This window comes from Haematobia irritans, chromosome 4, assembly GCF_050003625.1.
Source record: "Haematobia irritans isolate KBUSLIRL chromosome 4, ASM5000362v1, whole genome shotgun sequence".
NCBI lineage: Eukaryota > Metazoa > Arthropoda > Insecta > Diptera > Muscidae > Haematobia > Haematobia irritans.
This window is the reverse complement of record NC_134400.1, coordinates 152953832-152972321: the sequence shown is the minus strand read 5'-3', so window position 1 is coordinate 152972321 and position 18490 is coordinate 152953832. Positions and strand designations below refer to the sequence as shown.

The following is an 18490-nucleotide window of genomic DNA, read 5'->3' as shown; positions in this document are numbered from 1 at the left end:
TTCTATAAATTAAAAATGTTTTTCATTACTTTAAGGAAAATTTGAACTTCCATTTTTGTATAATCTTCAATTACGTCAATATTTTTTTTTTTGAGTGTAGGGAATGTGATCAGAATCGTTTCGTTTTTCATATATTTAAAACGTCGACTTTTCGAATTTGTCCAAATTTTGTTAGGTTATGTTACAGAGCATGACACCAATCTTTCGAACTGAATTGGTATCCAATTAGACATGGACGATGGAATGAATAGTCTAAGTAACCTTAACCTATCCAATTTGACAATGTTGGTCTATTGTGTTTTCTTACTGTTACTTTTCCTTCATCCGGATTAATATTTGCGTTCACACAAAAAAAAATCATTAAAATTTAACAAACGATTTTTATACCCTTCACCACTACTGTGGTACAGGGTATAATAGGTTTGTGCATTTGTATGTAACACCAAGAAATAATTGTCATAGACCCATCTTTTAGTATACCGATCGGCTTAGAATTAAATTCTGAGTCGATTTAGCGATGTCCGTCTGTCTGTCTGTATATGTAATTTTGTGCACAAAGTAGAGGTCGCAGTTTACGTCCGATCGTCCTCAAATTTGGCATAGGGCCGTTTCTTGGGACAGAGACAATCGCTATTGGTTTTGGGAAAAATCGGTTCAGATTTAGATATAGCTGCCATATATATTTATCCCCGATTTGGTCATAGTTAGCGTGTTTATCAACCGATTTTCATGAAATACCGTACATCCAAATATTTTATGAATCTCGAAAATCTTGCGAAATATCTGCCAAATCGGTTCAGATTTAGATATAGCTCCCATATATATCTTTCGTCCGATTTAGACTCATATGACCACAGAGACCAAAGTTTACTACCGATCTTCGTGAAATTTGCACAGAGAAATTTACCAAGCATTGGTAGAATGTCAATTCTACCAATGCTTGGTAAATTTTATTGAAATCGGTTCAAATTTAGATATAGCTCCCATATATATCTTTCGTCCGATTTGAACTTATATGGCCACAAAAGCCAGAGTTTTGCCGTGATGTGCTTCAAATTTTGCACAAGGGGTACGTTTAATAGTATCGTTAAGTGTGTCAAATTTTGTTAAAATCGGTTCAGATTTAGATATAGCTCACATATATATCTTTCGCCCGATTTTGACTTATATGGCCTCAAAAGCCAGAGTTTTGCCCTGACTTACTTCAAATTTTGCACAAGCGGTACTTTTAACGATACTATTGTATGTGCCAAATATGGTCAAAATCGATTCAGATTTAGATATAGCTCCCATATATATCTTTCGTCCGATTTGACCTTATATGGCCTCAAAATCCAGGGTTTTGCCGTGATTTGCTTCAAATTTCGCACAAGGAGTACGTTTAGTAATATCGGTAATTGTGCCAAATTTGGTTGAAATCGGTTCAGATTTAGATATGGCACCCATATATATCTCCCGTCCGATTTGCACTCATATGACCAGGGGGGCCACAGTTATACTCCAATTTACGTGTAATTTCGCATAGATAGCAGAATTATTATTCTAACTATACATGTCAAATTTAGTCAAAATCGGTTCAGATTATATATATCATATATACGTACACCAGAGTTGGGGAAATATGGTAGACTGTTACACATTTTATACCCGTTTTCAATGGAAGTTTCCTCCAATTAACTGCACGGATGAAAAAGACTGTTTTTCATATGTTTGGCTTTAAACATTATATGTTTGGAACACAAATTTTTAAACACAATATTTTTGAGTGCAAGCACACAATGTTCATAAACTAGCATAACATGTTTGGGACATATATGTTAATATGTTAGAACATATTATGTTTGGGACATAAAATGTTTGTAAATATAATATGCTTGGATGCAAACATATATTAATTTAGAAATAGCCTATAAACATATATGTGTTTAGTAGCTTGGAGCGCTATTTAACAGGGAGCGATATTGAATTAAGTTGGTGGTTGTTGCTTGTTATTACAAAATTAACTTTTTATTTTTCCTTGGGCAATTGATCAGCTACTTCTTTGATCCTTACAAACTGTGTGGTCCGCTGTTCGAATCCCCGTCCGGCAAAAGGTAAAATTAAAATAAAAAAAATCATACAATTGAATAATTTCTTCTACAATGTTTGTATTACAGAAAAAGGTGCTAAGAACTAAAAACTCTCGTGGAAGTGAGAAAGATGTGGGGGAATATACAATTGGGCAGAAACAAAATTTTGAGCATTCAGGTCGAAAACCTATGTTGTTAGCACCTATATTACCTGTTTATTTTCATAATTCATTATGATTGTAAATATATAAATAAATAAATAAAATTTTGAGAATTTTTTTAAGCATATAATAATTTTGGGTGCAAAATGCTTCCAAACATATTATATGTTCATATAATAACATTGTTTTTTGGAAGACAACATTATTGAATTTGGATGCAAAAATACAAAATGTTTGGAACTTAGACTACCCAAACATATATCGTTTAGACCAATATGCTTTCAAACATATTATATATTGGAAGAGATCAAACATATAAATGTTTGGGCAATACCCAAAAATGTATATGCTTGAAGCAAAATATGTTTGGGAGTATATGTTACAGAAGCGATTTTTTGTGAGCGTGTGGATAGCGTTAGCCGATTAAATTTTTATTCTCGAGATTTAGTAGAAGTAAAAAAATTGTCTCCTTTATATAGCTTCCAGCAAATGTGAAGTAGTTGAGATGGTAACACAAATTTTGGCCTACATAGGGGTGAAGGGTATAATATAGTCGGCCCCGCCCAACTTTAGACTTTACTTACTTGTTTTTCTTGAAATTAATAAAACAATTTCATTAAGACAATGAGAATTTTCGTTAATAATACGAAACGTTTCCTGGTATACCAGAAAATTCATTACAATAATAATGAACACTTTCGTTATAAGGGGCGATTTTTTAAGAGCTATAGAAATTAAAAAAAAAACACATATAAAATTTAGAGAAATGCATGAAATCTAATTTAAGGTTAGAAGATTATTTCATGCAAATAATGGGCTTAAATATTCCTTAGTACAAGTGGTCCGATTGGCCCAATTTTGGGCCAGCGTATAGACTTTTCGATTCTAACATAAACACAAAATGTAATATACCACTTTTTGTCGGAAAGACCTATTTTCGGAGTTACGGGTCCCAAAAGTTTTCATTATCACGTATATTGGAATTAGTATCCATTGCACATAATCATCCTAAAAGTAATATATTTAGAATAACATGGACCCGGAAAAGCCCTGGGTTCGCGTTAGTCCACTTTGTACTCTGTCGATAGGAGAACGTTTCAAACCACATGCCGAAGGCCGGCCACCTGCCCACTTTGGACCCTGTCCATAGGAGAAAGTCTCAAACCCCGGCCGAAAGCCGGCTACCTATCTCCTTTAGGTTCGCGTTAGCCCACTTTGGACCCTGTCTATAGGAGAAAGTCTCAAACCCCGGCCACCTATACGTTAATTTTCAAGGCTCGATATCTCGAAAACTTCGCTCTTCCGACAAAATTTTTACTAAATATTTTCTCTTTAAAATGCACTATTTTTACGAAAAACGCAATTTCATTCATTTCATGAAAAATTGCTGTCAGAATTAACAAAAATATAAAGGAAAATACCGATTTTCAGATGTCGATATCTAGGAAACTAGGATTTTCCGTCAAATTTTTTACTTCCCTTCCCTTCTCCTACACTCATAAAAAATTGTTTATTTTTAACAACTTGTGTTAAAGTGATGTTCACGACTGCACTTCAAATCCGCTTAGTCAAATGATGGAAAACTGTTTCCAACTTTTCAGCTGGTATCTCACAAATAAATGCTTCAATGCTTATGATTGGTCTCATCTTTCATAAAGTATGGTCCAATGATGCCACCAGCCCTTATGAGAGGGAGTGTATTTCATGATCTACCTGATTTTTTTGAATATTATTGAGTCTTAGAATTGTTCGGATCTTAATTTTGTGATTATTCCATTTGAGAGACGATTTTGGAGTATTCATTTTATATCTCCAAAATATAACTCAATTCTTGGCCTTATAACTTTATTTCAGGCCTTTAACATTTCCATAGTTTGACATAGAATTAATTAGAGATCTCCGACAATTTTTGCTGGTGTGGTATCTGCTCTTACGTAGTTGCAATCAGAGAAGAAGTACCACAATTTTCAGTGTGAGACATATGTGATGGAACCAAGGAACATAATTTAGTCTTTGTCAAATACATTAACAATTCCACAATGATCAATGCACCTAGCACATGATATAAACCAAGGACTAACACAGCATTTTCCCACTTTTCTGAGGTTTCATCTCCAGCCAAGATATCTATGACAACAATAATGACATCGCCTGACTTCCAGTTGCCTTGTCTACCACAGAGTGTTGATTGCAAAACAAAATGAAAATGCTCCAAATGAAACATGAATTGTATAAAAGCAGGTCAAGGGCAGGGAGGTGGAAAGACCCCTACCACCATAGAGAAATAAGAAATAATATCTCAAAAACATTTGAACGTGGCCAAAGACTAACTTAACCAACATCTCGAGTTGTTACAACGAAAAGAAAAGTATAAGAATATATGTCAAAATATGGTTTTATATCATCTTACGCCTGCCCAAATTAATTTAAAACAAGTATATACGGCCGTAAGTTCGGCCAGCCCTAATCTTGTGTACCCTCTACCATGGATTGCGTAGAAACTTCTACGAAAGATTGTCATCCACAATCGAATTAATTGGGTTGTGGTATCTTAAAACTTCTTAACATCGTTTTCTAAATTGTGAGTTAGTCCATACGTGGTATATATTAGACAAAAAAAGGCATGTATAGGTAAGTCTACAAATAATTACGAATCGATATGGACTTTTGCACGGTACGTAGAGAGCCAGAATTGAAATATGGGGGTCGCTTATATGTGGGCTATATACAATTATGAACTTGATATGGACCACTTTTTGTGTGATTGGGGATCTATTTATCTGAGGGCTATATATAAATATAGACCGATATGGTACCAAATTTCAACTGACTCGAATGAAATTTGCTCCTCCAAGAGGCTCCAAAACCAAATCTCGGGATCGGTTTATATGGGGGCTATATATGATTATGGACTGATATGGAGCACTTTTGGCATGGTTGTTAAATATCATATCCTACCACCACGTACCAAATTTAAACCAGATCGGATGAATTTTGCTTCTCCAAAAGGCACCGGAGGTCAAATCTGGGGATCGGTTTATATGGGAGCTATATATACTTATGGACTGATATGAACCAATTCCTGCATGGTTGTTGGATACCATATACTAACATCACGTACCAAATTTCAACCGAATCGGATGAATTTTGCTCTTCCAAGGGACTCCGGAGGTCAAATCTGGGGATCGGTTTATATAGGGCCTATATATAATTATGGACCGATGTGGACCAAGTTTTGCATGATTGTTAGAGTCCATATACTAACACCATGTACCAACTTTCAGCCGGATCGGATGAAATTTGCTTCGCTTAGAGCAATCTCAAGCCAAATTTGAGAGTCCGTTTATATGGGGGCTATACGTAAAAGTGGACCGATATGAATGTACCAAATTTCAACCATATCGGATGAATTTTGCTTCTCCAAAAGGCACCGGAGGTCAAATCTGGGGATCGGTTTATATGAGATATATATATATATATATATATATATATATATATATATATATATATATATATATATATATATATATATATATATATATATATATATATATATATATATATATATATATATATATATATATATATATATATATATATATATATATATATGGACTGATATGAACCAATTCCTGCATGGTTGTTGGATACCATATACTAACATCACGTACCAAATTTCAACCGAATCGGGTGAATTTTGCTCTTCCAAGGGACTCCGGAGGTCAAATCTGGGGATCGGTTTATATAGGGCCTATATATAATTATGGGCCGATTTCGATCAATTTTTGCATGGGTGTTTGAGGCCATATATTAAAACCACGTACCAAATTTTAACTGAATCAGATGATTTTTGGTCTTCCAAGAGGGTCCGGAGGTCAAATCTGGTGATCGGTTTATATGGGGGCTATATATAATTATGGACCGATGTGGACCAATTTTTGCATGGTTGTTAGAGACGATATACTAACACCATTTACCAAATTTCAGCAGGATCGGATGAAATTTGCTTCTCTTAGAGCAATCGCAAGCCAAATTTGGGGGTCCGTTTATATGGGGGCTATACGTAAAAGTGGACCGATATGGACCAATTTTTGCATGGGTGTTAGAGACCATGTACCAAGTGTACGGATGAAATTTGCTTCTCTTAGAGGGTCTGCAAGGCAAATTTGGGGGTCCGTTTATGTGGGTGCTATACGTAAAAGTGGACCGATATGGCCCATTTGCAATACCATCCGACCTACATCAATAACAACTACTTGTGCCAAGTTTCAAGTCGATAGCTTGTTTCGTTCGGAAGTTAGCGTGATTTCAACAGACGGACGGACGGACATGCTCAGATCGACTCAGAATTTCACCACGACCCAGAATATATATACTTTATGGGGTCTTAGAGCAATATTTCGATGTGTTACAAACGGAATGACAAAGTTAATATACCCCCATCCTATGGTGGAGGGTATAGAAACGTAGATGGAATTTTCTCATAATACTCACACATCCACATACACATATAACTAAACTCCCACCACCCTCTGCCTCTAAATTTAAATAATATCACGCCGAACGTGTTGATTATGATCCTGTACGTTTTATTATCTATTTCCCTCCTCCTAGCATTTTCCCACATATTCTACGAGTATATAACAAATTATACTGGAATATTTTTCAAAAGATTTTTGAATTATTCAGTAAATGCATAATAAACCACAAAGTAGTTTAAAAAAGTATTCCTTCCTCCCAATCGAAATTTACCACAAATGCAAATCGTTCGGCATTTCCTGGCATATTTACCTCCAACGTCCTCAGAACTTGAAATTCATAGGTCAACATTAAATCCATACACGCAAAAAAATAATTCTTTCCTCCCAAACGAAATTTTAGACAAACAAAGTTCGTTTCTCATTTGCTTTTCGTTGAAAGGAAGTGCATTTGGAAGAAAAGTATATACTTTTTGTGATAAACGTTTATTCTTTTCCAGGATGTAAAAACAATTTCATAAAGACTAACTCAAAAAAAATTTTTTCTGGCTAATTGCATTTTCCCTCACATCTTTCTCACTTCCACGAAGTTTTTTAGTTCTTAGCACCTTTTTCTGTAATACCAACAATGTAGAAGAAATTATACGATTTTATAAATTTTTAAAATTTTTTTACCTTTCGCCTGGACGGAGAATCGAACCGCGGACCACGCACTTTGTATGCCAACACACTAACCACTGAGCTATGTACCTGTTATGGTCATCAATAGATAAATATCCATATAAGTTATATTTATATAGCATAGCTTGCGGCGCCCACGAACCGAATAAACAAAGTTTATTTAACAGAAAAAAACATTTAGTTTGGCACCGTGGAGCAGTGGTTGCTACGTCCGACTTGCATGCCAAGGGTCGTGGGTTCGATCCCGCTTCGACCAAAGTTTTTTTTTGTTTTTTATACCCTTCACCACTACTGTGGTACAGGGTATAATAAGTTTGTGCATTTGTATGTAACGCCAAGAAGGAGCAATCATAGACCAACCTTTTAGTATACGGATCGGCTTAGAATTAAATTCTGAGTCGATTTAGCGATGTCCGTCTGTCTGTCTGTCCGTCTGTCTGTCCGTCTGTCTGTCTGTCTGTCTGTCTGTCTGTTGATGTATTTTTGTGTGCAAAGTACAGCTCGCAGTTTTAGTCCGATTGTCCTAAAATTTGGTATGGGGTCCTGTTTCGGCTCAAAGACGATCCCTATTGATTTTGGAAAAAATCGGTTCAGATTTAGATATTGCTGCCATATATATTTTTCACCGATCTGGTCATAATTGGCGTGTATATCAACCGATTTTCCTCAAATTCCGTACACCCGAATATTTTATGAGTCTCGAAAAACTTGCAAAATATCAGCCAAATCGGTTCAGATTTAGATATAGCTCTCATATATAGCTTCGCCCGATTTACACTCATTTGCCCACAGAGGCCAATTTTTAACTCCGATTTGGTTGAAATTTTGCACAGGGAGTAGAATTAGCATTGTAACTATGCGTGCCAAATTTGGTTGACATCGGTTCAGATTTGGATATATCTCCCATATATAGCTTTCGCCCGATTTACACTCATATGACCACAGAGGCCAATTTTTAACTCCGATTTAGTTGGAATTTTGCACAGGGAGTAGAATTAGCATTGAAACAATGCGTGCCAAATTTGGTTGAAATCGGTTCAGATTTGGATATATCTCCCATATATAGCTTTCGCCCGATTTACACTCATATGACCACAGAGGCCAATTTTTAACTCCGATTTAGTTGAAATTTTGCACAGAGAGTATAATTAGCATTGTTGCTATGCGTGCCAAATTTGGTTGAAATCGGTTCAGATTTAGATATAGCTCCCATATATATGTTTTTCTGATTTCGACAAAAATGGTCAAAATACCAACAATTTCTTTGTAAAATCGCCACTGCTTAGTCGCAAAGTTGTAAAAATGACTCTAATTTTCCTAAACTTCTAATACATATATATCGAGCGATAAATCATAAATAAACTTTTGCAAAGTTTCCTTAAAATTGCTTCAGATTTAAATGTTTCCCATATTTTTTTACTAACATTGTGTTCCACCCTAGTGCATTAGCCGACTTAAATTTTAAATCTATAGATTTTGTAGAAGTCTATCAAATTCTTCCAGATCGAGTGATATTTAAATGTATGTATTTGGGACAAATCTTTATATATAGCCCCAAACACATTTGACGGATGTGATATGGTATCGAAAATTTAGATCTACAAAGTGGTGCAGGGTATAATATAGTCGGCCCCGCCCGACTTTAGACTTTCCTTACTGGTTTTTTTTTACATATATTCCAGATATGTTCGGAAGATTCCGAAAAAATGTTCAACATTACATTGTAGTATATTAAATTTTGAACTGTAAACTGTGTCTTATTAAAGACCTAAAGTCGGAAAAGAACAGTGTTTGATATAAACGAAATGGACTGTGTTGTTGTTTCAAAAAAAAACTTTTTTTATTGAAAAAATAAAAATTTTGTAACAAACGAATTTTTTTGGTGATAAAAGTTTAAAATTTTCGAAGCAATTCAAAAACTCTAACAAAAGAAAAACGTTTTCGGTACACGTTTTCCAAACGTTTTTTTTTTTTCTTTGCGTGTACATATAACTTTATAACGTAATGGAGGCTTCACCTATTGCTCACAACCTGTAAGTGTCCGAAATAATATCATGCCCATTATTTAAATCTAAAAAATGTATTAATTTCCATTCGATTTAGCGGCTGAATTTCTTTCATATTTAAATTAAAGCTTGTTTGCTCTCTCAAGATTATTAATTAAAACCCATGAATTACCAATATGTAACGACATCGACCACCCAATCTTGAAAATGACCATAATTCATTCGGTAATCATTTACAAATCTACACAAAACTTGTCTTTTGAATTTTATTGGAAAATGTAAGGAAACCATTGAAATGGAAGTAACAACAGGTTTGTCGTATAATCAGAATCCTATGGCATTGTCATCAAGAAATGCATCAATACCAACTTTAGGCCTATCTTTATATTGACTGGTTGATTGGCTTCTCGACAACCAACCAACCAACCACCTCTATCTGCAGTTAATTATGAAAATCAATATGTAAATAAAGGAATTCAAGTGAGATAAAATCAAACAGGTAACCAAAGAGCCAAGTCAAAAAAAAAAATTCAACAGTTATCCACAGCATCACTGACTAAGTAGGAAGTAATTGGCTACAACAGCTTCTTGAGAAATTTCTTAAATATTTCAACAGATAACTAATTAATTACATTAAGTGAATATTGATGTAAAAATGTTAAATGAATTGACACATTTTTATTTTTTAATGTTATTGCAAATACTTGAAATGGGCAGTAACTGGGAAAGTCTGGACCAACAATGTTGAATAATGTATCTAAGGCACACTATGAATAAAATATGACATCGTTCTTTTCATTACCACCTTCTTAGGTTCCTTTTCACCTGACACGTCATTATGGAAGATCTTAAATATTGCAATCAATTTCATGTTGCTATCTTTACTAAACCGCTCGTCTGCATGCCACGCCGTAGTGATAGAAAACATGCTCGTGATGCAACACCTATTGAAAAATGACCACTGACCAGAGTCATTGAAATTTGGGTTTACCACTATCACTGCGTTGTGAACGTCGATCAAATCTGACCTCATGGTAACGAGCAATGCTACGAGAACCAAAAAGTCTTTATTCACATTTAAATGATGAAGGACTTTAAGTTTGGTCACATGTGGATTTCCAGCCAAATATAAAGCAATCATACGATCGATGAATTCCAGAAGCGTTTTATGGTGCTGGGTATAAAAAAGATGAGTGGACCAAGAGATAAGAATGCACCCAGAAAAGGAATATGATCACCTCAAACATATTTCAAGACCAAAATGTTATTTTTGAAGGGGGAATAACTATGTAACTTGTTGCCACCATGTTATTTTCTGGAAAATTATGTTTCTGGTACCACGTATAAGTTTGGTGAGAAAAGAACATTTTAGCGATAAAAATGTTGCCAAAAATTACATATTACTCTTGAAACATGTTTAAAGTTGTAAACGTAACAAAAACTAACGTCTCTAACAATAGAAAAATTCTTAGGCTTTAACCGGATTCTTATACATTATCTTTAACTTATCTCACCATGTGTGTGTGTTGTGTACATTACAACGACCATGTCCGGTCAAATGACATACATCCGCCGGCAAGAATTATAATACATAGCGTCTTTCTTTCCTATCTATCTTATTTTTCTCCATATAATAAATCGAAATTTAATTATGAGAAATGTTTGATTGTTCTTCTTAAAGAACGAAATGCCATCATATATACCAGAGCATTTAATGTGATTGTATAAGCAGTATGTACATACGAATCCCCATTACATATAAATACAAAGACATAGATTTCTGTCTACTATTAGGCACTGTATACGAGGTGGGTGAAGAAGGTCAGGTATTAGTTATTATTTGATTTTTTCATGATCAAAATTTAAAATTGTTGAATTCAAGTCGTCTTCATTTTTGAGTTTTTACAAAAAAGAGAGAGATGGGACATTTTAACTTATGTAACCCACATTTGAGTTACATAATTTCCAAATTTCATAATTATTGCCGGGATGTTTTTGTGAAATATGAAAATTCCAACGTTTATTAAGATAGTTACTATAATTTCAAATTTATACCTCATACACATTAGGCTCCAAATCTATTAAAAGTGGATTTATATCCCTTATTTATAAGGCAATTGAAATCTAGTTAAAGTAGAATTTGGAAGTGTAATGTGAATGAGGTATTCGATGATAATGTTTCCCTTTTGGGAATATTGACCGAATATGTGCATGGTGTTAGAATGTGGTCTCTAACAAACACGCAAGAAGTGGTCCATATCGGTCCATAATTATATATAGCCCCCATATAAACCGTTCCCCAGATTTGATCTCCGGAGCCTCTTGGAGGAGCAAAATTCATTCGATCCGGTTGAAATTTGCAACGTGGTGTTAGTATAAGGCCTCTAATAACCATGCCAAAATTGGTCCATATCGGTCTATAGTTATATATAGCCGATCCCCAATCACATAAAAATTGGTCCATATCGGTTCATAATCATGATTGCCACTCGAGCCAAAATTTTATTTTTATAGAAAACATTGTCAAAATGTTATTTCTATAGAAAATTTGGTCAACATTTTATTTCTATAGAAAATTTTGTAAAAATTTTACTTCTATAGAAAATGTTGTCAAAATTTTATTTTGTCAAAATTTTATTTCTATAGAAACTTTAAACTTAATTATATACGTATTTAATCGGCCTTTTTTAGTATAATATATACCACGTATGGACTATGTGGTATATATTACGGTGTTAGGCAGTTTTAAGATATCTTGCCATCGGCTTCAGTAGAAGTTTCTACGCAATCCATGGTGGAGGGTACATAAGCTTCGGCCTGGCCGAACTTACGGCCGTATATACTTGTTTTTTACTAACATTGTGTTCCACCCTAGTGCATTCGCCGACTTAAATTTTGAATCTATAGATTTTGTAGAAGTCAATCAAATTCTGTCCAGATCGAGTGATATTTAAATGTATGTATTTGGGACAAACCTTTATATATAGCCCCCAACACATTTGACGGATGTGATATGCTATCAAAAATTTAGATCTACAAAGTGGTGCAGGGTATAATATAGTCTATAAAAAATTGATGAAATATTTGTTTTAAGATTCAAATTACATATTTTCACTTACATTACGCGCTAAAATGCAACCGACTTCAACAAAACACAAAAGAAAAATGCAAATCTGCTAGCTATCTGCTGATCGGATTGTTTCTGACAACAAAACCAATAAATCAGTTTCTATGACACCAAATTCCGATAAGAATTCCGATTCGAACATGAAATCGATAATATCGGTTTCTGTGACCCCAAACTTTATTTTTTATTGTTTTCAATTCTGATTCCGACAACTATCTGTTTCTGCAACAACCCTGAATATTTGCTTTTAATATTCATATAAAAATTCTTCCTAAGTATATGTATGTAGGTCATGTAAATTAAAAAATTCTTTGGATTTCGGGGGGGGGGGGTTTCAACCCCCACCCCCACCCCCCTGAATACGCGCCTGGGTCCTATAGTAAACGATCCCCAAGATTTAACTTCGGAAACCTCATGAGGGAACAAATTTCATCAAATCCTCTTTAAATTTGGACCTCTAATTACCATACGAAAATTGGTTCCTTTCGGGTCATAATTATTTATAGACTCCTTTATATAAAACGAGTAAGAACTAAATGTAGATGTAGATTCTGCCTTTTTTATCTAACATAGACTCCATAGAAGACAAAGTTAAGAAGGTTTATATACCTAGCCATCGGTAACTGTTACCACAACCCATATAATTCGATTGTTCATGACAGTCTTTGGTATAATTTTGTACGCAATCCATGGAGGGGGATACATAAGATTGGTCGGATTTTTTGAAGTATTGGTTATAATTTACTTTTATACTCAGCATAAGAGATAAATTTCTTTAATGTTTTAATTAATTAAATTTTAATTAAAATAATGTTCAAAATCTTTAGAATTTGCGTCCTACATTAACAAAGTATATCTTTGGAGTAAAGGAAGTTATTCTTAAAGTAAGGACAAACACTTTTAATTTAAACAAATGATCTGTATATTACAAAAGTTTCAAATATAGGCTAACACTTTTTGCGTATTTTTTTCGGTTTACAGTTTTTTTTTATACCCTCCACCATAGGATGGGGGGTATATTAACTTTGTCATTCCGTTTGTAACACATCGAAATATTGCTCTAAGACCCCATAAAGTATATATATTCTGGGTCGTGGTGAAATTCTCAGTCGATCTGAGCATGTCCGTCCGTCCGTCTGTTGAAATCACGCTAACTTCCGAACGAAACAAGCTATCGCCTTGAAACTTGGCACAAGTAGTTGTTATTGATGTAGGTCGGATGGTATTGCAAATCGGTCCACTTTTACGTATAGCCCCCATATAAAGGGACCCTCATATTTGGCTTGTGGAGCCTCTAACAGAAGCATATTTCATCCGATCCGGCTGAAATTTGGTATATGTTGTTTGTATATGGTCTCTAACAACCATGCAAAAATTGGTGGACCATATCGGTCCATAATTATATATAGCCCCCATATAAACCGATCCCCAGATTTGGCTTGCGGAGCCTAAAAGAGAAGCAAATTTCATCCGATCCGCCTGAAATTTGGTACATGGTGTTGGTATATGGTCTCTAACAACCATGCAAAAATTGGTCCACATCGGTCCATAATTATATATAGCCCCCATATAAACCGATCCCCAGATTTGGCTTGCGGAGCCTCTAAGAGAAGAAAATTTCATCCGATCCGGCTGAAATTTGGTACATGGTGTTAGTATATGGTCTCTAACAACTGTGCAAAAATTGGTCTACATCGGTCAATAATTATATATAGCCCCCATATAAACCGATCCCCCGATTTGGCTTGCGGAGCTTCTAAGAGAAGCAAATTTCATCGGATCCGGCTGAAATTTTGTACATGGTGTTAGTATATGGTCTCTAACAACCATGAAAACATTGGTCCACATCGGTCCATAATTATATATAGCCCCCATATAAACCGATCGCCCGATTTGGCTTTCGGAGCCTCTAAGAGAAGCACATTTCATCCGATCCGGCTGAAATTTGGTACATTGTGTTAGTATATGGTCTTTAACAACCATACAAAAATTGGTCCATATCGGTCCATAATTATATATAGCCCCCATATAAACCGATCCCCAGATTTGGCTTGCGGAGCCTCTAAGAGAAGCAAACTTTCTCCTATCCGGCTGAAATTTGGTACATGGTGTTAGTATATGGTCTCTAATGACCATGCAAATATTGGTCCACATCGGTCCACAATTATATATAGCCCCCATATAAACTGATCGCCAGATTTGACCTACGGAGCCTCTTGGAAGACCAAAATTCATCTGATTCAGTTGATATTTGGTAAGTGGTGTTAATATATGGCCTCATACACCCATGCAAAAATTGGTCGAAATCGATCCATAATTATATATAGCCCGATCCCCAGATTTGACCTCCGGAGCCCCTTGGAAGAGCAAAATTCATCGGATTCGGTTGAAATTTGGTACGTGATGTTAGCATATGGTATCCAACAACCATGCATGAATTGGTTCATATCAGTCCATAATTATATATTGCCCCCATATAAACCGATACCCAGATTTGACCTCCGGTGCCTTGTGGAGAAGCAAAATTCATCCGATCTGGTTGAAATTTGGTACGTGGTGGTAGTATATGATATTTGACAACCATGCCAAAAGTGGTCCATATCAGTCCATAATCATATATAGCCCCCATATAAACCGATCCCGAGATTTGGTTTTGGAGCCTCTTGTAAATTTACTCCGAGTCAGTTGAAATTTGGTTCATTGTGCTAATATATGGCCGTTAACAACCATGCCTAACTAGGTCCATATCGGTCTATAGTTATATATAGCCCTCAGATAAATCGATCCCCAATCACACAAAAATTGGTCCATATCAAGTTCATAATTGTATATAGCCCCCATATAAGCGACCTTTTTGTCTAATATATACCACGTGTGGACTAACTCACAATTTAGAAAACGATTTAAGATACCACAACCCAAGTAATTCGATTGTGTATAACAGTCTTTCGTAGAAGTTTCTACGCAATCCATGGTGGAGGGTACATAAGATTCAACGTGGCCGAACTTACGGCCGTTTATACTTGTTTTTTATTAAAACAATACTTTCAAGTATCTGTTATAATTTGGATTTGTAAACTCTTTATTTCTTCTACATGAATAGATTTGTTTATAAAACATATAATGTAAATTCGTTAAATGAAATCAGTATCCAAATTTTAATATTTTAGATCCTGGACTTAAGTCTAGCTTCCTAAAAAATTCTTAATAAAGAAGTCGGTTCTTTAGCCCAAAATTTAAAATCTTGAAATCATAGTAAATTATTTCCTTGAGTGTATTAGGCAAGAATACACATCATATATACATTACTATGGGATGGAATAAAGACAAACTGTCTGATAAACTCAAATAGATTCAATGATAGGTATTAAAAGATAGAGATAAAATGAACAACATCAAAAACTTGTAGATGATGTTATTACCAAATGAATCACTGGATATAACGAAGTGATAACTAGTTATAGCCATTCACATGGATGTCGTACATGCAGAATGAATATGACCGAAAAGTAACAAGGAAAAAACTTTCATTTATTAACACAACACCAGCAAAGAAACGTACAAAATGTTGTTTCTTGGCCTCCATAATTGCTGACATGGGATTTGAATTTACTTTGTTCACTCATAATAATCAACATTAAATTGACACATTTTCCGAGAACTTTTGCTAAATGTTTTATGAATGTGGATGGGATGGGATGGAACCAATTTCCAGGAACTAAATTAGATTACTTTTATACGAAAGGAAACCAGTGCAAAGTCTCTTCATTAAATACACAAAACTATACAGTGCAGTGCAGAAATGAGTACATAATTACTTTTATTCCAATTCTAAACGAATAAAAAAACAGCAATAAAGAAAATCTAAATAATTTTAGTTTTCCTTTATTCCTTCTTCAATTCTAAATAAAACAACAAAAAACTCAAAACAAAAAGTAAAAAATTCAGAGAGATAAATAAACATAACAAAAACAAAACTCACATGTACTCAATTTTGCACTTTTTTATGTACTCAGCATAAAACCAATATATAACGTTAGTTTTGTATTTTTTGTCTTTCTTTATGATCAATAATACAACTTTGTGTTTAGAAACGTGTTTGCTAGTAAAAGTTAAAGCTTTATTCGAAGTGTACTGCAATAATATCAAGTAAAAATTAAAATGAAAAAGTTATCGCACGATGTGGAGGACAATATAGTTTCCTTAACTGATAATGGGTCTTCATCGCGGAAAATAGACAATGAACTAGATATAAGTCAGTCGGTGGTCGTTCGCGTCGAAATACTAGACGAAATACTACTCCCAAAGAGCAAACCAGAGGCCGCCAAAAACTGTTGACCGAAGCGGACGCTTGTCTTATGATGGCAGAAATGAGCAGAACAAGTCCGTAACGCCGAAAAATACTACTGTTACCAAAAAATAAGCAAGTTAGTGAATGGACAGCAAGACGAGCGCTCCACAACATTGGTTATATTTCAGCTGTAAAAAAAAATAAACCTGCATTGTCCGAAAAGAATCAAAAGGCGCGAATGAAGTTTGCAAGAGAGCATAAAAATTGGACGTCAGATGACTGGAAACGTGTTATCTGGGCAGATGAATCAAAATTTTCCAATCGGAAGTAAACAATATTGCTGGCGTCGTCCTGGTGATACCATTCAACGCCACCATGTTAAACAAACTGTGAAGCATGGTGGTGGAAGCATCATGGTTTGGGGCTGCTTCACTTGGTGGCACATTGGACCATTGCAGAAAATCGATGGTATAATGAAGAAGAAAGACTACCTCGCCATTTTGCAGACTAATCTCCCCGAGTTTGTTGACAACATCCTGAATATGAAGTCGCATTTCAACAGGATGGTGATCCGAAGCATACTGCAAAAATAGTGAAAAAAGGGCTGTGTGAGCAAAAATTTCAAGTGATGAATTGCAAATCCCCGACCTCAACCCGATTGAGCATTTATGGTCAATCGTGGGAAGACGGCTGGGATTGTACAAATCAGCTCCTGGTGATACCATTCAACGCCACCATGTTAAACAAACTGTGAAGCATGGTGGTGGAAGCATCATGGTTTGGGGCTGCTTCACTTGGTGGTACATTGGACCATTGAAGAAAATTTATGGTATAATGAAGAAGAAAGACTACCTCGCCATTTTGCTAATCTCCCCGAGTTTGTTGACAAGAGTGCCTATCCTGAATATGAAGTCGTATTTCAACAGGATGGTGATCCGAAGCATACTGCAAAAATAGTGAAAAAAGGGCTGTGTGAGCAAAAATTTCAAGTGATGAATTGCAAAGCCCCGACCCCAACCCGATTGAGCATTTATGGTCAATCGTGGGAAGACGGCTGGGATTGTACAAATCAGCTCCATCAAAATTAGAAGACCTAGGGAAACGAGTACAGCTTGAATGGCAGAATATATGATGAAATTGATGAAAATACAGGAATTGGTTGAAAGTATGCCAAAACGTATAAATATGGTACTACAAAATAAAGGGATATAGACCAAGTACTAGAAAATGTTCCAACTGACACCGGTATAGAAAAATGCAAAATTGAGTACATGCGAGTTTTTTTGTTACGTTTATTTATCTGTCTGAATTCTTTACTTTGTGTTTTGAGTTTTTTGTTGTTTTATTTAGAATTGAAGAAGGAATAAAGAAAAATATAAATTATTTTGAAATTCTTTATTACTGCTTTTTTTTCGTTTAGAATTGAAAAAAAAAAATAATTATGTACTCGTTTCTGCACGCCACTGTATGTATACAAGTTTGCCAATGATACTTTATGTCTTCACAATGGAATTGTTCCAACATGCAAAACTGGATGATTTTATCTTTACTAGGTTTTTTATAATAAGATCGTTTGCGTTTTTGTAGTGTGTTTCGTAACTTTATAGAAATTGTTTACAAAATTAATTTTAATTTACTTATATTTATATTCTTTTTGTACCCACAACCATAGCATGG

General features: G+C 34.9%; 1 protein-coding gene across 9 annotated transcripts in view; it reads left to right on the top strand.

Moving 5' to 3' along the window:
- Window positions 1-18490, top strand: part of dally (division abnormally delayed protein) — a 468560-nt gene that overhangs the window by 416581 nt on the left and 33489 nt on the right. The window lies entirely within an intron of this gene.